The 15,945-nt window shown below is 43.9% G+C and overlaps 1 long non-coding RNA gene across 1 annotated transcript in view; it reads left to right on the top strand.

Annotated features, from left to right (window-relative positions):
* Window positions 1–11,964: 11,964 nt before the first annotated feature.
* The window catches only part of Gm39595, a 29,855-nt gene continuing 25,874 nt past the window's right edge, over window positions 11,965–15,945 (top strand). Inside the window, exon 1 of the long non-coding RNA XR_865189.2 lies at window positions 11,965–12,034. This is a non-coding gene — a long non-coding RNA (predicted gene, 39595). The remainder of the gene's footprint in view (window positions 12,035–15,945) is intronic.

The following is a 15,945-nucleotide window of genomic DNA, read 5'->3' as shown; positions in this document are numbered from 1 at the left end:
GAAAAGAAAAGAAAGTCCCCCTGGATCCCTGGACCATCCGGATTTGGAGGCACCATCTGTTTACTCTTGGGACTTCTCTTGACACAAATCCCCATAGTACCCAAAATGTTAGTTGGTGCCAAACAGATAATTGTTCAGTGGTTAATGTGAAAAAATGAGGAGCCGGTGCTGTGTCACCTTGTTCCCCATGACAATTACTAGGGCTCACTGAGACAAAGCCCAAGCAAGAGGTATCTTTTCAGTTTGTGCCTAGAACTGACTGAAAATTAAAAGACAAGCAACATGTCTCATTGCATGATAAATCTGATTCATTGTATCATTATAGCAATTAAGTTATTGTTTTCTATGTACCAAAAATGGTATGTAAGTGTAGAGACAAGGGATAGTTTTGGATTTTGCCCAAGTGTTCAATATAGGGAAGAACGTAGACAGGAAGAGTGTGTGTTCAATACTAACGGCAAAGACAGACGTTAGGGTTTTTCTCCTTTCAAAAAAAAAAAACTCAAGCTATTTTCTGAAATTCGTTTCTTAGTTATCGCTCACATTTTGATCTGTGCCAGTTGTCACACTGAATGCTTCTGATCACAGCACAGGCCATGAGGCCAGGGTACAGAGAAGGCCCGAGGCGCTGCCTTTCAATGCAGCTCTACCTCTGTTTACTTTGATTGTTTTAAAACCTACTTTGATTTGCTTATGTTGTGTGTCTCTGTCTATCTGTCTGTCTGTTTCTGTGTGTGTATCTCTCTTTCTATGTGTGTCTCTTTGGTGTGTGTCTGTTTCTTTCTGTGTGTCTCTGTGCGTGTCTGTCTGTCTGTCTCTGTCTGTGTGTGTGCAGACCATTTGAAAGAAAAAGGAGTTTGGGTTGGACTGGAATGGGGTGTAACACAGCTTCAGTGTGCCTCCTAAAATTATTAACTCTCCATTCTACCTTTAGTACTAAGATTGTGAGATGGAGCAGAGCCCAGACCTATCCCAGATAGTTCACGGGCCCAGGAGAAAACCTAATACTAATTCTGCTGAAGAATGCACCAGTACAAAGACTCCTCGTGGCAGTCTGCTATAACTATGGTCAGTGCCTTGTTCCGCCATCAGTAAAGAAGCTTCCTCCTGGAGCAGATGAGAACTAACACAGAGACCCACGATGGACAGTGTGCAGAGAACAACAGGCTTTGAACCACTCAGTCCTAGATAGACTGTCTTCGTCAAACCCTATGGCGAGACTTAGAGCTCAGGGATCTCTAAGATGCAGAAGAGGAGGTGGAAAGATTTTAAGAGTCAGAGGTGATGGATGACTCCAAGAAAACCATCTTCCAGTCACAGCAGGACTGATGCACACATGAACTCACAGAGACTGTGGCACAGGTTTCAGCCAGATGGGGTCCCAACACTGAGAGCAGACACAACCAAGAAACTGTCTATAACTGATACCCTCTGTCAAAGGGGAAACTCAGTTTTCTCCAATCAAATGTCACTAGGTATATCAGCCATGCTCCAGGGCAGGCCCCATGCCCAGGAGGAGTTGGCCAACACAAAATGAAGTCAGTGGTATTTTTGTGGATTTTTGATTAGTTTTGCTTTGTTTTGGCTTTTTTTTCCTTGTGGGTCTTTTACTTGTTTATTTTGGTTTTTGTTTTGTGAGTTTTCATTCATTTTTAATAAAGAAAAGAAAAATTATGATTAGGAAATAAGTGATGAATAGAAAGGAAGGACAAAAGGAAGAAAGAAAAAGAAAGAAAGAAAGAAAGAAAGGAAGGAAGGAAGGAAGGAAGGAAGGAAGGAAGAAAGAAAGAAAGAAAGAAAGGAAGGAAGGAAGAAAGAAAGAACAAACATGTGTTCTTATTACCAGTTGGAATATCTTCTGGGTATATGCCCAGGAGAGGTATTGCTGGATATAGCGGTAGTACTATGTCCAGTTTTCTGAAGAACCACCAGACTGATTTCCAGAGTGGTTGTACCAACTTTCAATCCCACCAGCAATGGAGGAGTGTTCCTCTTCCTCCACATCCTCACCAGCATCTGCTGTCACCTGAATTTTTGATCCTAGCCATTCTGACTGGTGTGAGGTGGAATCTCAGGGTTGTTTTGATTTGCATTTCTCTGATGATTAAGGAAGTTGAACATTTTTTTCAAGTGCTTCTCAGCCCTTTGGTATTCCTCAGTTGAGAATTCTTTGTTTAGCTCTATACCCCTTTTTTAATGGAGTTATTTGAATTTCTGGAGTTCAGCTTCTTGAGCTCTTTGTATATATTGGATATTAGTCACCTATCAGATTTAGGAATGGTAAAAATTGTTTCCCAATCTGTTGGTGGCCTTTTTGTCTTATTGACAGTATCTTTTGCTCTACAGAAGCTTTGCAATTTTTTGAGGTCCCATTTGTTGATTCTCGATCTTACAGCACAAGCCATTGCTGTTCTATTCAGGAATTTTCCCCCTGTGCTCATATCTTCCAGGCTTTTCCCTACTTTCTCCTCTATAAGCTTCAGTGTCTCTGGTTTTATGTGGAGTTCCTTGATCCACTTAGATTTGACATTAGTACAAGGAGATAGGAAAGGATCAATTCACATTCTTCTACATGATAACAACCAGTTGTGCCAGCACCATTTGTTGAAAATGCTCTTTTTTCCACTGGATGGGTTTAGCTCCCTTGTCAAAGATCATGTGACCATAGATGTGTGGGTTCATTTCTGGGTCTTCAATTCTATTCCATTGATCTACCTGTCTGTCTCTGTACCAGTACCATGCAGTTTTTATCACAATTGCTCTGTAGTACAGCTTGAGGTCAGGCATGGTGATTCCCCCAGAGGTTCTTTTATTGTTGAGAATAGTTTTTGGTGTCCTAGATTTTTTGGTTATTCCAGATGAATTTGCAAATTGCCCTTTCTAACTCAGTGAAAAATTGAATTGGAATTTTGATGGGGATTGCATTGAATCTGTAGATTGCTTTTGGCAGGATAGCCAATTTTACTATATTAATACTGCCAATTCATGAGCATGGGAGATCTTTCCATCTTCTGAGATCTTCTTTAATTTCTTTCTTCAGAGACTTGAAGTTCTTGTCATACAGATCTTTCACTTCCTTAGTTAGAGTCACACCGAGGTACTTTATATTATTTGTGACTATTGTGAAGGGTGTTATTTCCCCTAATTTCTTTCTCATCCTGTTTATCCTTTGTGTAGAGAAAGGTCACTGATTTGTTTGAGTTAATTTTATATCCAGCTACTGCACTGAAGCTGTTTAAGAGTTCTCTGGTGGAATTTCTAGGGTCACTATCATATCATCTGCCATCAGTGATATTTTGACTTCTTTCTTTCCAATTTGTATCCCCTTGATCTCCTCTTGTTGTTGAATTGCTCTGGCTAGGACTTCAAGTACTACATTAAATAGGTAGGGAGAAAGTGGGCAGCTTTCTCTAGTCCCTGATTTTAGTGGGATTGCTTCCAGCTTCTCTCCATTTACTGTGATGTTGGCTACTAGTTTGCTGTAGATTGCTTTTATTATGTTTAGGTATGGGCCTTGAATTCCTGATCTTTCCATGACTTTTATAATGAAGGGGTGTTGGATTTTGTCAAATGCTTTCTCAGCATCTAACGAGATGATCATGTGATTTTTGTTTTTGAGTTTGGTAATAAGGACACATGCTCCACTATGTTCATAGCAACCTTATTTATAATAGCCAGAAGCTGGAAAGAACCCAGATGTCCCTCAACAGAGGAATGGATACAGAAAATGTGGTATATTTACACAGTGGAGTACTACTCAGCTATTAAAAACAATGAATTTATGAAATTCTTGGGCAAGTGGATGAATCTGGAGGATATCATCCTGAGTGAGGTAACCCAATCACAAAAGAAGTCATTTGATATGCACTCACTGATAAGTGGATATTAGCCCAGAAACCTAGAATACCCAAGATACAACTTCCAAAACACAAGAAAATCAAGAAGGAAGACCAATGCATGGATACTTCATTCCTCCCTAGAATAGAGAATAAAATATCCATGGAAAGAGTTGCAGAGACAAAGTTTGGAGCTAAGATGAAAGGATGGACCGTCTAGAGACTGCCCCACCCGGGGATCCATCCCATAATCAGCCACCAAACGCAGACACTATTGCATTGGCCAGCAAGATTTTGCTGAAAGGACCCTAATATAACTGTCTCTTGTGAGGCTTTGCCAGTGCCTGGCAAACACAGAAGTGGATGTTCACAGTCATCTATTGGATGGAACACAGGGCCCCCAATGGAGGAGCTAGAGAAAGTACCCAAGGAGCTGAAGGGGTCTGCAACCCTATAGGTGGAACAACAATATGAACTAACCAGTACCCCCAGAGCTCATGTCTCTAGCTGCATATGCATCAGAAGATGGCCTAGTCGGCCATCATTGGGAAGAGAGGCCCCCCTTGGTCTAGCAAACTTTATATGCCCCAGTACAGGGGAACACCAGGACCAAGAAGTGGGAGTGAGTAGGTAGGGGAGCAGGGCGGGGAGGGGGGTGTATAGGGGACTTTTGGGATAGTATTTGAAATGTAAACGAAGAAAATATCTAATAAAAATGTGGGAAAGAAAGGAAGAAAGAAAGAAAGAAAGAAAGAAAGAAAGAAAGAAAGAAAGAAAGAAAGGGAGGAAGGAAGGAAGAAAGGAAGAGAAGAAGAGAAGGAAGGATGAATGGATAGAAGGAAGGAAGGAAGGAAGGAAGGAAGGGAGGGAGGGAGGGAGGGAGGGAGGGAGGGAGGGAGGGAGGGAGGGTGATTCTTTGAGATTCTGCTTGCCAAGGAATTGTATTAGAAGTCTGTGGTTCTAGGTTAAGAACAAAGGCTCAGGCCTCAGTGGCATCTTGTTCAAACAGGGCAAGAAAGTAAAGCTGTAACTGACTCTGCCTCGGGAGCAGAGCCCGAAGCCTTCAGGCTCACAGAGGCTTGTGCAGTGTTTGGTGGATTCGGAAGGACTGAGCATCTCTTGGATGGCTCTCTGCAGGGACACAGGAGGCGTGGCCACTGTCATAGGCATTGACATGATCTCTGTGCTGCCTACATTGGGAGCTCCCTACAGGATTTTTTTGGAAAAGTTTTTTTTTTTTCTTTTTTCTTTGAAATGATTGTCTGGGCTTGTTGTGGCTTGTCTGAAGGTCATCGGACAAGTGTCTCCAAGATGCTTTCCCCCTCAATCTAGACATCTGGTAGATGGTTTGATGAGACCTGAGCTATGACTCTGCTCTGTGTCTTGAGGACAAACGACAGACCAAGAATTTGTAGAGCTACACAGTCTTTGTTAGAATGTGTTTATCAAGTGACAACACCACTCTTAATCAATTCTTAATGATGTCCAATCAGAAATTTAGTCATGATTGTCTTGTATGTTTGTTTTCCTATGATCAGAGATAGAGTCCTCTAGTGTGCTTGAATTTCTGATTTCAAGGCAATTGAATGAATTGTTAATTAAGTCTATTTAGGGAGATCTCATTGGAAAGTGAAGGGCTATTCAACAGATGGGGTATGTTCATGGGGAAAAAAAGAATGCTGTGTTCCATTGCAGACATGGCCTAGGGTGAACACTGACCCTGGGGATTCCAGAGAAACACAGGTCACAGTCAATGGGACATGTGTTCTTACCTCTCCAGGTCTTATTACCCCTTTGAGTATAACTCATAAGAAAAGAAGCCCCACACCAGATGGAAATACAAGAGAACTAGACAAATATCTCAGCTCGCTAGAATCCATCTTAGGGATCCTCTAAGAAAAGTCAGGTAGGGGGAAGTGGGAAACTGTAATAGGTTTGGAGGGGATTCATTCCAAACTGTGATATAGTTATCACTGAGGGATGAGGGCACAGAGACATGGAGCGCCAACTTTACAGTTAGAGGTATGAATGTCAGAAAAATGACTCCGAGAACTACAGGAAGGATCCACAGCTGAGGCTAGAAGGCTCAGTGTGCATGTCTACACCATGACCTCTCAAGGTGTGTGATCCTCAGAGGCCTGCTACTCGAGGGACTAAAGATGACAAAGCTATCAGGGGAGCTTTTAGGGTCCCAGCACAGAGACAGATGTTGTCCTGGCCATCTTGACTCAAGCTTTCCTCAGGCCTTCCAAGTCCACGGTCCTTAAACTGAAGTGCAGCCTTCAGAATAAGGAGCAGAAATAGCCACAAGGAGGGTGGAGCCAGCTTGCTCTGAGGGGCTTTTTGTCTGGTGATTCTGTGACTAAAGATAATATTTGTTTATCTTGTAGTTTAACTTGTGTCTTGTAATCCAGCAAGCTAGAGAGAAAAATGTGGAACTACAAGTGAGTTAGTGAGCGATCCGATCCGTCGTACAGGGTATAATTTGCAGGCCTGGGACAGGCTGCAAGAACACAATCAGCAGTTAGGAGAGAATGTGGTTTTTCTGCACTCTCTCCAAGCCGACAGAAGGATAACTTGAAAGTGCTGATTGCAAAGAGCATTTGCTACAGACTCAGCTGCTTCACTCACAGAAACAACTGTATTGGAAACACGGGTTTTTTTTTTTTTTTTTTTTTCCTCAACACTCTAAATTCCTACATAGTTAGATAATACCATAAAACTAAAATCCTTCCAGAGTGCTCCAAAGCCACAGTAAATGGAAGACTTTAAACTTGTCAACCAGACATCAGAACGTGATTAAGGCAGCTCTAATACCATGTCAGCTGTTATACCAGAGTCAGCTGTTATACCAGAGGGATGGGGACGCGTGGAGCATCAAGAAGATGGCTCAGTGGGTAAAGCCTTGCACACTAAAGTCCGTTGACCTCAGTTAGATTCCCCAGAACCCACATAAAAAATCCAGAGGTGGTGGTGCACATCTGTAGTCCTCAAACACCCACAAGGAGGCACGAAGTGAAGACAGAGGAATCACCTAGAAGCTCACAGGTCAGCGAGCTGAGTAAACAGAACCTTAGAAACAAGAGAGACCCTGCTTCAAACAATAGAGGAGGGAACCAAGTCCTCTGGCCTACAGCAGGGCACAGATGCATCAGAGTTACTAAGGTGACATAAAAGTACCAGCGAACACACTAATGATCATAAGTAAAATTAGTTATTCTCTACGACTGGAATGAAAGAGCCACTGTGTTTGCCTGTCATTTCCGCTGTTCAGGAGGCTGAGGCAGCAAGATCACGTGAGCTCAAGGGGTTAAGGCAAGCAGTGGGCATCTCAGCCAGCTCTTGCTCCCTACAGAGAAAAGACAGACAGCCAATGAGATGACTAAGGGGGAAAGGACATTTGCCACCAGCAAGCTTGATGATCTGAGTTCAATCATTGGGGATCCACGCAGTGGAGAGAGCAGACTGCAGCAAGCAATCTGCCTGACCTCCACACCCATGTCTTGGCAGGCGCGAACTTCCCCACCCCCTGTCGTACGCCCCACTCCACCTCACCCCACCCCCGCGCTCGCACAAACATACGCAGGCAATTTCAAAAGAAATACGTAGATAGAAAGAAGAGGAGAGAGAAGGGGGGAAATGGGGGAGGGGGAACTAAAGAGTTCAGGCCCCAGGATTTAGCTCAACCGGTAGAGTACTTGTGTAGCACGCATAAAACCCTGGGTTCAGTCCCCAGCTCTGCATAAAGCAGATGTTGTGATCCCTGCGTGTAATCTCCACTACTAGTGAGACCAGCCTGGGCTACATGAGATCATGCGTCAAAATAACAAGGAAAGAAAGATGGGAGCAAACAAAGCGCAGAGAAATTGCAGGAAGGAGTCAACTCGGCCGGCCGAGTCTGAGTCTGTCCGAGTCCGGCAGAGAGTTCCTCCTCCCTGCCGCTGGCTCCTCCTCGAGCTCTGGCCACAGGCTAGGCTCAATAGTATTGAAGTGGCGCCAACAGCCAGTTAGCAAAGCAGCGGGGCAGCAAATTGATTATACAGTTAGCTGTGGAAAAACCGAATTTCTTTATTAAGGGAAAATGAAATCCGGTTAATTGATGCTGCCACGACCCTACCCCCACCCCACCCCCCACGTGCCAGTTACCCCACTGCCTCTTTTGGCTCTTTCACTTCGCTGTGAGGCTGAAACGCGGCCAAAAAAAAAAAAAAAAAAAAAACCGACAGAAGCTTTACTCATTTAAAAATAAGGCAGGTTTTGAGCCGTCCCCGCCCCGCCCCGCCCCGCCCCCCCCCCCCCCCACTTTGCATGATGATTTTTCCAGCTACAATTACTGTAACTCACTCATTATAGAGGATAGCATGGCAGGCAAACAGGCAAGGGGGGGAAAAGTGTGGTAAGACAGTTGGCAGGATGTGAATTGGGAGCCTTTGCCATCTAATTTTAAGCAGTATTTATAGAGAGCACCCATAATACAGCATTCAATGTCTCACAGAAAATCTCTTAAGTAGTAGAAACATTTACTGAAGTCATTAGTGCAGCTCATGGACACCAATGAGGGAAAAAATTAATAAGGCTGCTAACTCCAAATTGAAAGGACAGGATCTAGGTGGGTACATCTTCATGGTGTGATCTCCAATTATAAAAACCACACGCCGGGGTTACCTCCAGACTCTAAGATGACACTGATGATTCACACAGTCCCAGAAAGCTTGCCAAAGATGAGCATTGTATGTACAGTTTTCCTTTCTAAGTCCTAAAACAGCTCCAGCTTGCGAGCACTTGCCAGACTCCTCCTTTGGGATCACTGGGAATTCCCAAATAGTTATAAGACATAATATAGAAAGAGTATGTATGCCCTTTGTCCAGGCTCCTTGAAAGCAACATCCTGTAGTTATAGCACAAATCTTATCACCAGGAAATGTGCATTGGTAAAAAAATCTAGCAGGCTTCTATGCATCCATTAAGTCTTACATGCTTGTATGTGTGCAAGCTCATAACGTGTATGTGTTCATGTCAGCATCATCAGTCAAGATACATCCCAAGTCCACGTGAAGACCAATCTTGCTACTTACTCTCTCAAAGCCTGGCCACCATCTTAGACCACTAATACGTTTCCATCTCTGAATGCGGTCATTTCAAGGATGTTGTAGTGAGTGGGACCATACATCTCAAGACTGACTTTTCATTTGCTACCAATTCATTGAGATTCATCAAAGTTGTTGTATATATATATATGTGTGTGTGTGTGTGTGTGTGTGTGTGTGTAATTTACTCCTTTTCATTGTTGAATAATATTCGATGCATGGATGGATTATTTGTTTAATCACTCATCTTTTGAAGGAATTGTGAGTTGTCTTCCAAATTTCGGTCGTCAGAAGTAAAATTATTGTAAAGATTTGTATATAGGTTTTATGTAAGCATCAATTTTCATTTTCCTGAGACAAATGCCCAGAATAATTTTCATATGTTGTGTGTGTATACACTGTGGTGGTTTGAGTGTGTTGTGTGTGTGTGCACTGTGGTGGTTTGAGTGTGTTGTGTGTGTGTGCACTGTGGTGGTTTGAGTGTGTTGTGTGTGTGTACACTGTGGTGGTTTGAGTGTGTTGTGTGTGTATACACTGTGGTAGTTTGAGTGTGTTGTGTGTGTGTACACTGTGGTGGTTTGAGTGAGAAATGTCCTTCACAGGATTCAGATATTTGAATAACATTTGGTCCTAAGTTGGTGGTACTGTTTAGGAAGCTAAGAAATATTCAGGAAGTGAAGCCTTTCTGGAGGAAGTATGTCACTGGAGGATGGCCTTGGAGAGTTTATAGCCTAGCTTTGCTTCTGGTTGGCACCCTAGACTTCCTGTGTGTCTCTCAACTTCCTGCTTTAGCAACCAGCTCATCCCTCTCCCTGAAATTATGGACTCCTTTTCTGGAACAGTAAGCCAACATGAACTCTTCTCTCTGTAAGTTGCCTTGGTCATGGTGAGCTAACACAGCAACAGAGAAGTGCCTGATGCAGCAATGTAATTAGTGTGATCATTGTCTTAGACAGGAGATAAAATATTGGGATCTGTAAGACGGTGTGGTGTTTAAGAGCTTGCTCTGGGGCTGGAGAGATGGCTCAGTGGTTAAGAACACTGACTGCTCTTCCAGAGGTCCTGAGTTCAAATCCCAGCAACCACATGGTGGCTCACAACCATCTGTAATGGGATCTGATGCCCTCTTCTGGTGTGTCTGAAGACAGCAACAGTGTACTCATATACATTAAATAAATAAATAAATAAATAAATAAATAAATAAATAAATAAATAAATAGTTTGCTCTGCTCTTGCAGAGAACCTCAGCAGGCTCAGCATCTTGTTCTGGTCTCCAGGCATGTGTGGCACACAGTGTGCAGCGCACACACGCAGTGTACAGTAGACACAGTGCCAGAGAAAGCAAAGCAAAGACTGTATCATAATATAGTAAATCAGGGCGATTGTCCAACACTTGGGAGTCAGCAGCAAATACATTGGGTACCTAAATATTATGAAAACCATACTAAAAATGGCCCACAGTAAAAAGGGGATAGAATTAGCTACTTGGCAGCATGGAGTCTCTGACTATAAGCAAGATGTTCTGCGTAGCAGTTTCGCCTCCTCTCAGTTGAAGGCAGCTCAGAGTGGAATGTAACCGTCCCTGAACCTGCTTAGAGAAGCCCACTCAATGAATAATGTGAAGCATGGTTTAGGTTTCTCTCATGTGCCAGGCATAACTATCAGATGTCCGCACTGGCCCTGTCCTCAGGGACTCCTTCCTAGTGAGTCTGCTGCTAAAGGAGTCACACTTTGGTAGCCACTGCACGAGTCACAGCCCTAAGTAGCAACAGTATGTTGCACAAGTGAGACAGATGCCCAGGGACCTGAGCTGGGCCTGAAGCGACAGGATCGAAACAAAGACTACAAGAGGAAGATAAATCTTTGACAGTCGGCAGAGGCAGAGGCAAAACCATCAGATGGAGCAGGAGAGGTGGTTCGGCAGTTAGGAGTACTTGGTGTTCTTCCAGAGGACCCCAGTTTGGTTCCTAGTATCCATAATTGTCTGTAACTCTGGCTTGAAGGGGTCTGACACCTTTATCTGGCTTGAAAGGACACCCAGACACGTGTCACACATGCAAGCACATACACATAAACAAAAACATTTTTTTTTCAAAACCAGTAGTTCCACATCTTTGATTCCCGCACTCAGGAGGCAGAACTAGACAGATTTTTGAGGCTAGCCTAGTCTACAAAGCAAATTTCAAGACAGACAGGACTAAACATAGAAACCCTGTCTTGGAAAACCGAAGGAAAATAAAAGCCAGTGTGGCGACTATTGTCTATAACCTCAGCAGTAAGACTACGGAAGGAGGCTTGCTATAAATCCAAGGCTAGTCAGGGCCGCTTGGTAGATCAGCCAGAACAATGTGAGACTATGGGGGTTGGGGGGCGAGATGGGGCAAACAAACAGTCTTCATTTTAAATTTCCGAAGAACATCTGTGAATGGCAGTACATGCTTATCATTGCAGCACTTAGGATGTTAGGAGACTGCCAAGATTCAGGCCAACTTGGGCTATGTAGCAAGACTAGTCCCCTTTGCTTTCCCCCCACCTCTCTCTCATATACACCCCTAATAAATAAAACTTGGTGTGGTGGTACATGTCTCTAATTCCAGCAGTTGGGAGGTGGAGGCAGAAGGGTCAAAAGTGGAGGGCCATGCTCTGCTATATACTGATTTTGAAGCTAGCCTCAGCTACCTGAGACCTGCCAATAAGTGAATAAAAAATCTGTAAGAGATTCTACAAACTGGAACATGATTGTCAGTGGTAGGCAGGAACATAGATCATGGCGTTGGATCAGGGGCTCTGACTCAGATCTCGAGCCTGAATTTGGCCCTTGCAGTTGGAACGATAAGCAAAGGAAGCCTTTTGAGTATGAGCAGAACACAATGAAATATTGTTTAATTTCTTAAAAATTATATTTATATTTTAAAGTATATTAATTAATTAATAATTTTTATTAAAATTTTAAAAGTATGTGTGTACATGTGCACTTCAAAACACATGTGTGGAGGTTGGAAGACAACTTGCAATGATCAGCTCTCTCCTCCTTCCAGGGTGGCTTCAGGGACCAATCTCAGGTATCAGGCTTGGCCCCAGGAGGCTTATTGTACATGAGCGTCCTTTAAGGTAAGCAGCCTCCATTTTGAGGAACTCAGCTATTCCCACTTGGAAAAGATCAACCCAGATTGTTGAAACTCCCTTATAGAAGGAAGAGCAGGAAGATACAGGGTCCCTTACCTGAATACCAGCCATCCCTTACTTCCTTTTCGTACAATTCTGCCCTAATTGCATAGGGTCTCAGGAATTAGTTAGAGTATACACATAGGGCCTTTCCATCTATGTGGCTATGGAAAAGCTAGCATCCCAGATTAGTAGACTGACTTGCAACTTTTGGGAAAGGTACATCTACATTCCTAAAAATAGCCCCTTGCTCTATAAGGAAGCCCAATAAAATTATTAGTTTCCCCAAGTGAATTTTGAGAAAGTCATGTATCAGTTGATCTTGTGACCTTAGGTTTGTTTACACGTTCACACACACACACACACACACACACACACACACACACACATCATCATCATCATCATCATCATCATCATCATCACCTCTGGGAAGGAATTTTGGCAACACACCTTTACCTGCCAAGCCATCTCCCTGTCTTAAAAATGTGCTTTAGAGTAAACCATGTAATGTTGTAATTTAAGCTCCTACAGTCTAACCTTGTCCATGAAGAAAAATTCTTCGGTGGAAAATAAAGAGCTTGGAGATCCTTAAAACTGGTTTAACTCCAGTGGAGGTGGGCAGCATCTCTGGGACAAGCTAAAAACCTAGGTCAATGGAAACTCCCAGGAATCTATGAGGGTGACCCTAGCTAAGACTCCTAGAACTCAGGGCTATGTAGCCGGCAGAACTGACCATCTCCTATAACCAGGCAAGACTTCCAGTGGAGGGATCGGGACACCAACCCAGCCACAAAACCTGTGACCCACAAGTGTCCTGTCTACAAGATGTGCAGGAATAAAGATGGAGCAGAAATGGAAAGGCTCATCAATGACTGGCCCAACTTGAGACTCATGCCATGAGAGTGCCCATCCCTGACACAGTGAGAGGTGAAACCTCTCAACTGATAGAAATGGAGCCCCACAGCCAAACACTAGGCAGAGCTGGGGAATCCTGTGAAAGACAGGGAGGAAGGAGTGAAGTAGCCAGAAAGGTCAAAGACACCACAGAAAAACCTACAGAAGCAATAACCTGGGTCCATAGGGGCTCACAGAGACTGAACTGTCAACCAGAGAGCATGTATGGGACAGAGCCAGGTCCTCTGCACATATGTAATATATGTGGGGTCCTAGCAGCAGGAGCAGGACCTGCCTGTCTCAGACTACATTGCCTGCCTTGGATCCTTTCCCCTAACTGAGCTGCCACAACAGATGTGCCTAGTCCTACTGCAATTGATATTCCAAGGTAGATGATGTCTTCTTAGGAGAAAAGACAGACCAGGGAATTGGAAGGAGGGAATTGGGGGGGGGGGGGGCAACGGGGAGGAGAGGAGGGAGGGGAAGCTGCTATTGGGATGTTAAAGTAAATAAGTTAATTAATTTTTAAAAACCAACTCCTCATTCCTCCCACAGCATCCATAAAGAAATATTAGTGTGATTTCACAGACAGGCCTGTGCATAAAGAGGATTGGGCAGGGTGGACTAGGGGCAGAGTTAGGTGAAAGACACAGACTGAGGGAAACAACAGACTCTGTGAGCCCAGCTGATGAAGAGGGGATTCCCTGGAGCTGCTCAGACTTGAACAGAACCTTGAAATAATAGCATACCAAACCCCAAATGGAAAGCACAGGGTGAGCCCTCCAGGCCTCAGGAACTTCCACGGGAGCAGAAGGCACTGTTGTGGACATACACAGGATGGATTCAGAGTGTTATAAAGAGATCTTGCCAGAGGCAAAGTGTTGTGTCCATTAAGTTACAGAAAACACACACACACACAATCATGCGGAAACCACCTTTGCCTAAAGATGACAACTGTAAGTTACAGGCCAAATAAAATAACACTGTGGCTGTTATAGTTCACAATGTTTTTGAAAAAAGCCTGAGCATTTCATATTTACCATTTTTCTGTTAGCAAAAAGAATTGTTGGGGTAAAGTACATTCCTCAGTTGTAGAGCGTTTGTTAACCACGTACAGGGACTTAGGTTTGAATGTTGCACCACAAAAAAGATGGTGGGTGAGCTACAGAGATCACTCAATTGTTAAGAGTGCATTGCTCTTCCAGAGAACTGGAGTTCGGTTCCCACACTGGGAAGCTCAGACCCTCCTGTAACTCCAGCTCCAGGAATCTTGCCTCCACCACAAAAACTCACCCACACATAAACATGAATAAGAAAAAGAAAGCAGGGCTGGAGAGATGGCTCAGCGGTTAAGAGCGCAGATTGCAAGTTCAAATCCCAGCAACCACATGATGGCTCACAACCATCCGTAATGAGATCTGACGCCCTCTTCTGGGGTGTCTGAAGACAGCTACAATGTACTTACATATAATAATAAATAAATCTTTAAAAGAAAGAAAAAGAAAGCATACACACACATTATGAGGATATATACATATCTTCATAATAACATTGGGCACATTGGCATTGGGAACTGTGCTCCAGGCAAGGCCATACCTCTGAAAAAGTCTAGAGAGGGATGCCCCTACTGCAGGTCAAGTCTGAATCACTCCCCAGAAGAACTGACTGGGCCCAGTGGTTTGTGAAAACTTCAGGACAGAGGGGAAAGCCTTGCTTTGTTGGGACTGCACCCCTCATCTTGAAGTCCCTTCTGTAAGCAAATTAGCCAGAACATGATCATAAGATCATAAATAATGTAAATGTTGCTCAGAGGAAGAGTTTGACCCTCTACCCCACAATTAGGCATGCGCTACTTAAATCAAAGAATTCTTCTAAGTCAAGAAATTTTTGTCTTGTCTAACTGAAGGTTTTTTCAACTTAATTATTAGCTCAGGAAGAAGCGCTTCAAAAATGCTATTTGAAAAGTTGATACACACAAGAGGCACAGCCATTTTCATTTCCACTGAGGTTAGAACCAAGGTCAAAATGGAGTTTCAGATGTATTGCTGGAGGGATTTGTGTGTGTATTCGTCCAAAGTAGGCCTAAGAGGCTGAAGAAGGCTAATGTTCTCTTCCACTCTGGAAATAGACTTCCAAGTGAATAGAATTCACTTTCTGTGAATGCGTGCCAAAGACTAGTGTGTGTCAGTATGGAAGGGGCTTGGAAGCACTAGCAGGTCCTGTGCAGAGCCACATGCCATGTATGGCATTGGGTCAGACAGAGGCCGAGCACCAGCATGGCTCATAAGGTCCCAGATGAGATGTGGTACCATTTCCCAGGCGGCAAGGAGCTGTGCTACCGAGTAGATAAGCAGAGGCTCTCCTGGCAGTATCTTCATTGTAGGATGCTGAACACAAGGCATACCAGGCCTCAAAGACAACCCAGATAGGTAGACAGCAGGCTTCCCGACACAAAAGGGCCTGGAAACCAAATGACAGTGGCCCCATAAACAGGTAACCCAGTCTCGCTTCAGAAGGTGCCATCTTGGAGCAGCCAGTAGGAGTCTGTTTGCGGCAGAGACCTGATATTATGCTTAAGAGTGCTGGTAGTATTCAGAGCCCTTCCTCTGAGCCTTATGCTACCCTGTGACTTTTTTTTTTCCTTACAGGTGACAGGTTTTCTCTTTGATGGTAAAAATGAGCCAATCCAAATTAAATTAGATTATATTAAAGGCAGGTTTATGGGGAAGATGCTCTTAGGTACGTTCACTGGCACCAAGGACTGAGGTCAGGGGAGTCACCATAGGGGAGGAAAGGAGAAAAAGAGAGAAAGGGCAAGTGTGGGCAGAGAGAAAAGGAGAAGAGAGAGGGAAAAGGGAGAAGGAGGGGGAGGGAGGAGGAGAGTGGGGGAAGGGAGGGAGGGAGGGAGGGAGACAAAATGTCTATATTATATAGGAAAGAGGCTCTGGGGGAAGGGCAGCTCA

This window comes from Mus musculus, chromosome 1 (genome assembly GCF_000001635.26).
Source record: "Mus musculus strain C57BL/6J chromosome 1, GRCm38.p6 C57BL/6J".
Lineage (NCBI taxonomy): Eukaryota > Metazoa > Chordata > Mammalia > Rodentia > Muridae > Mus > Mus musculus.
Note: the sequence above shows the minus strand (reverse complement) of the source record. Positions and strands in the feature narration are given on the sequence as shown.